Source organism: Hevea brasiliensis, chromosome 17, assembly GCF_030052815.1.
Source record: "Hevea brasiliensis isolate MT/VB/25A 57/8 chromosome 17, ASM3005281v1, whole genome shotgun sequence".
Classification (NCBI taxonomy): Eukaryota; Viridiplantae; Streptophyta; class Magnoliopsida; order Malpighiales; family Euphorbiaceae; genus Hevea; species Hevea brasiliensis.
Genome location: NC_079509.1, coordinates 12,346,111 through 12,353,894, shown reverse-complemented (window position 1 = coordinate 12,353,894; position 7,784 = coordinate 12,346,111). Strand labels below are relative to the sequence as shown.

Sequence of the window (7,784 nt, the reverse complement as noted above, 5' to 3'; positions counted from 1 at the left end):
ATTAATTATAATGAGTTTATATAGATTTCGCCATATAAAATTTCGGTGGCGTTGACTTGTTAAACTGTATCTTTCTTGTATTCACCCAAGCAAGGCAGAATTTATCTGGGGATGCAGTTTATAAAGTGGGCCTCACATGATGGACCCACTTTATAAGACTCGCAAGCTGAGTGACCCAGCCCAGCGCACCTCAGAATTTCCACCTCTAATGGGCATGCGTGTTTGATATGACTTTTAATATTAAGTGTCTCAGAATTTAATATTTATTTGTGTGAATTGTTCTTGTATTTGCTTAGAAAGCAGGAGTAGAGTTTTTAATTAAGTGGTCATACTAACTAGTGAAGTTTAATTTAACTATTTTTTTATTATTACATTTATTACACAAACTAATGGTTTAATTTTTTATATAATTTTTATTAATTTTTTATATTATATAATATTATTATAATATTATCAAAAAGAATGAAAATACAAAAATAATAATAACGTAATAATATAAATATAAATCTAATTAATATATTATTAATATTACTCTTTTATTTATTATTAATATAAGAAATAATATTTTATAAATAGTATAATGCTAGCTATATAATAACAATTTTAAGTAATCATGCTTGTAATTATATATATATATATATATATATATAAATTAATTAGACTTAAATTTAATTAATTGTTATTAATTATTTTTTTTATTAGTATTAATCTTTAATTAAAATTAAATAAATTTCCATTAAGTTGTTCATTTACTAATTTTTAAAATAAATAATAATTTTTGGATGATTTATATTATTTTTATTTTCTTTTTTATAAATTATAGTCAGTAAAATATTTAATTTTAATGAATATTCATAATTTTATAAATATTAATATATTGCTTCATTGCAATAAAAAAAAAAACTTAGATGAAAATTATTAACTTACAAAAATAATATACAACTGATAAAATTTTTTTAAATATATACAATAAAAAACTAATTGTAAATATAAATTTAAAAAATTAGATATTAATAAAGTATTTTGTTTTGCTTAATATTGCAATACCGTTAAATTATATTTTTTTTTCTTATTTATTAATTTTTTATTTTAATTAATTATTTTTTATAAAATTTTATATTTAATTAAAGTTAAATATAAATAGGACTAAGAATTTTAAATTTATATTAACTTTAAAATTATAAATTATAAATTTTAAAATTAATTTAAATAATAAAAATATAATTATAATTAATTTAAAAAAGAAAGATAATTTGGATAAAATTATTAGTTCCCTTCCTTCGTACATTTATATATACATTCATATATACATTTATATATACATTCATATATAATATAGATAGATTATATATGATGGCCAACAAATTAGCCTTTTTTAATTTAAGAGATTAATTGATGAATGTACTCTATTTATTTAACTAAAATATGATACTTATATTTCATTTATAATTAATTTATTATAAACTTAAAATTAACGTATTTCTTAATCAAACATGGCCCATTATTACTATCAAGTTATGTCACACCTTGCATCAAAAGCTAAGTTTTAAAATTTACCAGGGAGTCGGTCTTTTTTTTTTTTTTTTTTGAAAAAGAAAAATTGTTAAAAGCTTTCATTTTTAATATTAAAAATTCCATTTAGTAGTATTATTTTGGTGCATATACTATCTCTTGCCTAGGTTTTTCCCTTTTATTTTCTAGAAAATTTTAGGTCAAACACAAGCTTGAAATGCAAGAAACATTATTTAATTAGGATATATACACTATCATCAATGACTAAGATCAAGAATAAAATACAATCTAGAGTAGTTAGTTCCTTCTTTAGACTGTTCTAAATTGGATAAGATGATGTTTTGATGTGACTTCTATTGAATTATTTACAAAATTAAATTTATTGTAATGCGCAAAGCAGATAATGAGAATCTATATGAATATTCTGAAAACTTAACATCTTCAATATAGATAAAAATTTATTTCTCCAGTGAATTTTATTTATTTTATATATAATTTCACTATACGTATTTTAAGCCAAAAATTTTCCCTCGAGCCACTTATATATAGATTTGCTCTTGTATCTTCCTAACCTACCAACTATCTTAACTAGATTGCAGAATTGGCTTCAATAATGTTCCTTGACACTTGTTGTGCTCACCTCTTACCCCTCTTCGCTATGTCCATCTCTTTCTCACTCTTTCCACTCTGGGCTCTCAACATGGCAGTGACAGTGATTTCTCCTCCTCCATTACTCCTAATCCATGCATTTCCGCCAGGCACTTGGAGACTGGCAAGCTACTTCTTCTGTGTCATCTTTGAAGGCGCACATATAACATTTACTTGAAGATTATTCTTTAATTTGTATTCAAGTTTATATATCTCAGAGTACGTCCTTATGGAGGACCATCCCATATTTGAAATTGTTGAGCAACAACAGTTAGGCCGAAATGTACTAGTGTTGGCCATACCGATGGCCATCGCTCTGTTTTCAATCTACAAATTTGAACCATTGAATGTTATAGAGATAATGCCAGCGATGCGACTAATAGCGTTAATGCTCTCAGTTGCAGTGGCTCTGATTTGGAATGGAATTCTATTGAGGAGGATATGGAAGCGTGTTTCCAATTTGGTAGAGCTGCTGGGAATTGCCTTGATGTTTGGGGCTTTTTACATGTTTGGGGTGTTACTTTTACCAGGCGAGCTCGCACTTATTCCAGCCATTTGCTTTATGCTCTGTCTAATTCCATTTGTTAAAGCTTTCTTCTCACAGAAAGAACCTGAAACCATTGGATCAAACACGGATGCCCATTCTCTTCCTCCAGTATGACTGCTGGAACCTCTCCAGAGTTGATGATGAACTTGGGCCGTGAAGGCTTGATTTCTTCGTTATTCTATACTCTTTCATATTTTCCTCTTGCTTTTGTTCTCAGTCTCACCATGTACATATTATGGGATAAAGTAGACAAGAGATGCTTCTATGTAATCAGTTATAATTTCTCCTCGTACTCGATAAAGTACTGTTTGATGTAATCGGAGTTTTGTGTATGACAATAAATTATATAATTATAGTTGAAGTTAATGAACGTTTAATTCATTTTGTTTATCGAAACATTTAATTAATGAATTTTTCTTTTAATTAATGAATTTTTCTTATTTATATTCATTTTATTATAGATTAAGATATAAAATTCATGGTGAACATACCATCATAAGTCTTATATATTTGCATCTCACATCCATTATATATCCGGTCTAGACAAATCGTAATCCGTATGCTAAAACATAAATAAAGATTCTAATGTAAATTTGCAAAATGTCCAAGAGATTTTTTATAATTCTCTGAAATATATAGTTGACCTGCGATGGCTTAAATCTGTTGATTTAAGTATATTGCTTTTTTTAAAACGAGAACCAAAACAACCGCCTCACCCTTCAAACAGTAGGCAAAATTGTCTCCTACATACCAAGAACTAACTAGAAAAGAAAACTTTCTGCTGCTGATCCTGATTCCTTTTTCTTGTTCTTAGCAAAAGACAGTTTCATTGTCATCTGCAGAAGCAGAATATATTGCAGCAATGTGAATCGGCATCGCTGAAAAGACTTGTCATTAGTTTCTGCTAGCCTTGAAGAATTGGGAGAGAAAAGTAATACTGATTAACAATCTGTTCTTACTAACCAAAATATTTTTTTACAAGCAACTGAGCCAGAATTTCGACAATTGTCATGCGTTATTTTCTACAAACTGCAAGCAGATTTAAAAAAAAAATTACAAAAAACAAAATTCGATAATTTCTTCCATATCATCATCGATCAAACTTCAAGCATACTTAAGCACAACGCACTGCAATTATATAGAGTTATGGCCTACCTTTTGGGATGGGAAATGAAATAGTCCTTGATTATGCTGATAAGCTAAAATTCAAGCTCATGAATGCCAGCCATAAGAGTATGCCAAATTCTACAGTGATAGACACAGCAGCAAGAACAAGGCAAAACGTTGACATCCTTGGATGCTTTTCGTGCAGGGAAATTCTCATCACAGCACCAAAGAATGAAAAATTGAGGCCTAAAATAAAAGCTTGGAACAAGGAAGGCCTGTCCTTGAAGATGATGGCAGGAACTAGATTGCCATCTTTTTTCTCATATGGGGGTTGGATCCGCGCGAAAACTGTAGCCACGGATATCCCTATGATTAAATCTTCTAATCGGGTTGATTTGTACAAAATCTTGTACATTTTCTAAGGATTGAGAGACAATTTGAGGTTTCTTGATAAGATGTTTGTTTCATCCAAAAAGTCTTACTGACACACAAGAACAATGAAATGATTATACAGTCCGAAGGGTGAATTTATAGGGTCCTTATCATGGTTTTCAGACCTAGCAGGGTCTAAAATGGGAGTAAAATAGAGGGTGAGAGTTTAAAGTTTAAAAAGAGTTAAACTGAAATTGAATATAAGTTATCATATCTAATATAAATATTCACAAATCATGTTTTATATTATATTTAATTAAAAAAAGTATATATAAAATAATTATTTATATAAATTATATTCAAAATAAATTATCATAATATAATAACAATTTAAAAATTAAAGAAAAAAAAGTTTGAACTAAGTGGGAAATTAATGTTATTTTGATTAAATTGGTTGAATGAAAAACAATGATGAACACCTGTCTAACCTGTTGAATCCGCGATAAGTCGAACGGGCGATCAGTACTTAATTGGTTCGTAAAATTTTTTTTGGTTTTGATGGTATGCAGATTTTGAAAGTAAATTAAATCGTTTGATAAATCGATTTATATGTTGTAGGGGGAATGAATTTATTTCTTCGAGTATAACCTGCATTTTTCCTATACAGGTTGTGCTTCTTAATTTAATAGCTCTTGTATCTATTTATTTATTTATTTACTTATTTATTTGTTTAATAGCTAGAATTCCACTGTGACATTAGGTTATGTAGTTATGGTATTAATCAATGAAAAATCATTATGATATTAAATAGTTGTATATGATGGTATTAGGGGTGAACTGGGCTCCCTTAGTTTTGGTTTCTGATGGTTATCGAGTTGGGTTGTGATGCATGCATTTTAGATCATCATTTAGGAGTAATTTTTGCACATAATTTACCCTTATTCATAGCTATTATTTTAGATATTAGTATATATTTAGTCAATTTTACAATTTTCACATTTCTTAGTTTAATTTTTGGAATTTATTTGCTTTGTAGGTTAAATCTGGAGAAATTTGATGAATTTTGATCAGAGTAGCCATTTGGAGGAGATTAAAGTCGAATTGCAAAAAATTTTGAAGTTGAGTTAAAATGGCCGAGAGCGACACAACCGCAAAGACAACCGAATTAGCTTATGTCGCAGTTGTGTCGATCGCCGATATTCACGCCGAGAGCGACACAACCCGCGACACAACCGACTCGCTTATGTCGCTTTTATCGAAAATTGTTGACGTGGCATTTCCGCTACTCCACCTTTTTACCTCACTTTCTCGATCCTTCCCTTTACCCATTCTAGAACAGTCCCTTGCCTATATAAAGTGCCCTTTATCACTTTCTTTCCATAGAGAGCAAGGGAGTCATTTTTAGAAAGATAGAAAGAGGGAAAAGGAGGAGCATCTTCAGATCTTCTTCCAAAGAAAGAAGGATCACGTTTCTCGCACTTTTCTCGCAGAGATCCTCACGCAAATCACTGGTTTTTCTACCCCTTTTAGCTTACATTTCCATTATTTCTTCATTTCTTCATTTGGGTTTATTTTTAAACAATGATTTGTGAGTAGTTGATTGAGATTCTAGAGATGGGTTTGTAAATATTGATTTGTTTTGTGGTTTTGAACTGATTTAGCCATTTAAATGAAGATTGTTATATTTTGATTTATTGCTTGTGTGCTTATTTCCTTGCTTGATGAATGGGCCCTCATTAAGTTAAGTTTTAATCCTTAATAGATGGACTGAAAAGTGAATATTGGGGATAGATAATCTTGCAATAAACTTTATTTTCTTGGTGTTAGAAATAAGCTAAGAAGATTAAGGGGAACTTTCCAAAAATCAATTAGAGCATTAATTGGGTTTTTGTTAGATTTGAAATACCGTGAAAACAGGGTTTGATTTAATGAAAACCAATTTTGAGATGCTTGAAAAAGCTTTCAAAAATTTAAGAATTGATTTCCCTCAAAATTGCAATTATCATGTGTTTGGCTAAATTAGGGAAAAATCACATGCAAACAATATTGAAAATCCAATCTCTAGAATCAATTTATTTTTCATTGAAATTAGATATAAATCCTCCAAACCCCATAAATAGCAATTTAAATTTAAATCCAATTTAAATCCAATTTCTATAATCACTTTATTTTTATTTTTATTGAATTTAGATTTAATTCCTCTCAATTTCATAAATAGATATTTCAAATTAATTTTTGGGTAATCTAGTTTAATTAATTTTAGTTAATTGATTGATCTAGTTTTAATTCCTCAAATACCAATTTTAATTCCAAATTTCATTTTACATCTTTAATTTTTGTCTTAATTTTAATTTTTAGATTTTATTTTTAATATCTTTTAATTTTTGTCATTCTAATTTGCTTATACTTTTATTTCCAATTCAAGCACAATTCCCTGAGGGATCGATATCATAATTTTTTTAAAACTATACTACTGTGACCCGTGCACTTGCGGACACACCGTATCAAGTTTTTGGCGCCGTTGCCGGGGAATTGTTTGTTTTAAGTTGGATTTTAATTGTTTTAAGCTAATTAGAATTTTTATTTTCTTTTATTTTCACTATTGTTCCTTGTGTTTTTCAGGTACTTTTCTTGTTTATGAGACGATCGAAAAGCACAAGTGACACTGAATTGTTGTTCAATCCTGAAATTGAAAAATTCTGTCGAGCTAACAAAAAGGAATACAAGAGAAGAAAAGAAGCAGAAAAAGAAGAACAACAAATATTTGAGCAAGAGGAGACAATCGAAAATATGGAGAATCAAAATAGAGCTATTGGTGGAAACAATGGAGGAGATGAGCAAAACGGGCAAAATGCTGTGGTTAATCAAAATGATCCTCAAAGAAGATCCATGTTAGACTATGCTTTTCCTAGATGTACTGATGTGAGAGATAACAGACCTATTATTGGAGCTAATCAATTTGAATTAAAAACTGGTCTTATTCAAATGGTTCAGAATTCACAATTTGGAGGTAGCCCACTTGAAAATCCTCATTCTCATTTGAAGAAATTTTTGATGATATGTGGTACACAAAGACAACCTGGAGTTTCTGATGAAGTTATTCGGCTCACTTTATTTCCATTCTCTCTTCGGGATTCAGCATTGGAGTGGTATGACTCACTTCCACAAGCTATTATAGCTACTTGGGAGCAGCTATCTCAAGCTTTTCTGTCTCAATTTTTCCCACCTGGGAAAACCACTCATTTGAGGAATTTGATGGTAGCTTTTAAACCAAGAGATGATGAAACTTTGTATGAATCCTGGATGAGATTTAAGGAGCTTGAAAGGCAATGTCCTCATCATGAAATACCCAAATGGATGATTGTTCAGAATTTCTACACCAGAGTTACTCCAGCCATAAGAAACACAATTGATTCACAAGCAGGAGGAGATTTCATGAGAATGACAAGTGAAGAATGCTATGATCTATTAGAGAAGATTGCTCATAATACCCATTTATGGGGAAATCCTAGAGCACTTGAGCCAAAGAAGGCTGGGATTTATGAACTTGACTCAGTTAGCTACATGAATGCAAGATTTGATCAGTTGACTCAGCTTC

The 7,784-nt window shown here is 29.7% G+C and overlaps 1 non-coding gene across 1 annotated transcript; it reads right to left on the bottom strand.

Moving 5' to 3' along the window:
- Window positions 1-7,426: 7,426 nt before the first annotated feature.
- Window positions 7,427-7,533, bottom strand: LOC131175690 (small nucleolar RNA R71). The gene has a single exon (XR_009145882.1). It is a non-coding gene; the product is annotated as a small nucleolar RNA R71 (small nucleolar RNA).
- Between the last annotated feature and the right edge of the window lie 251 nt (window positions 7,534-7,784).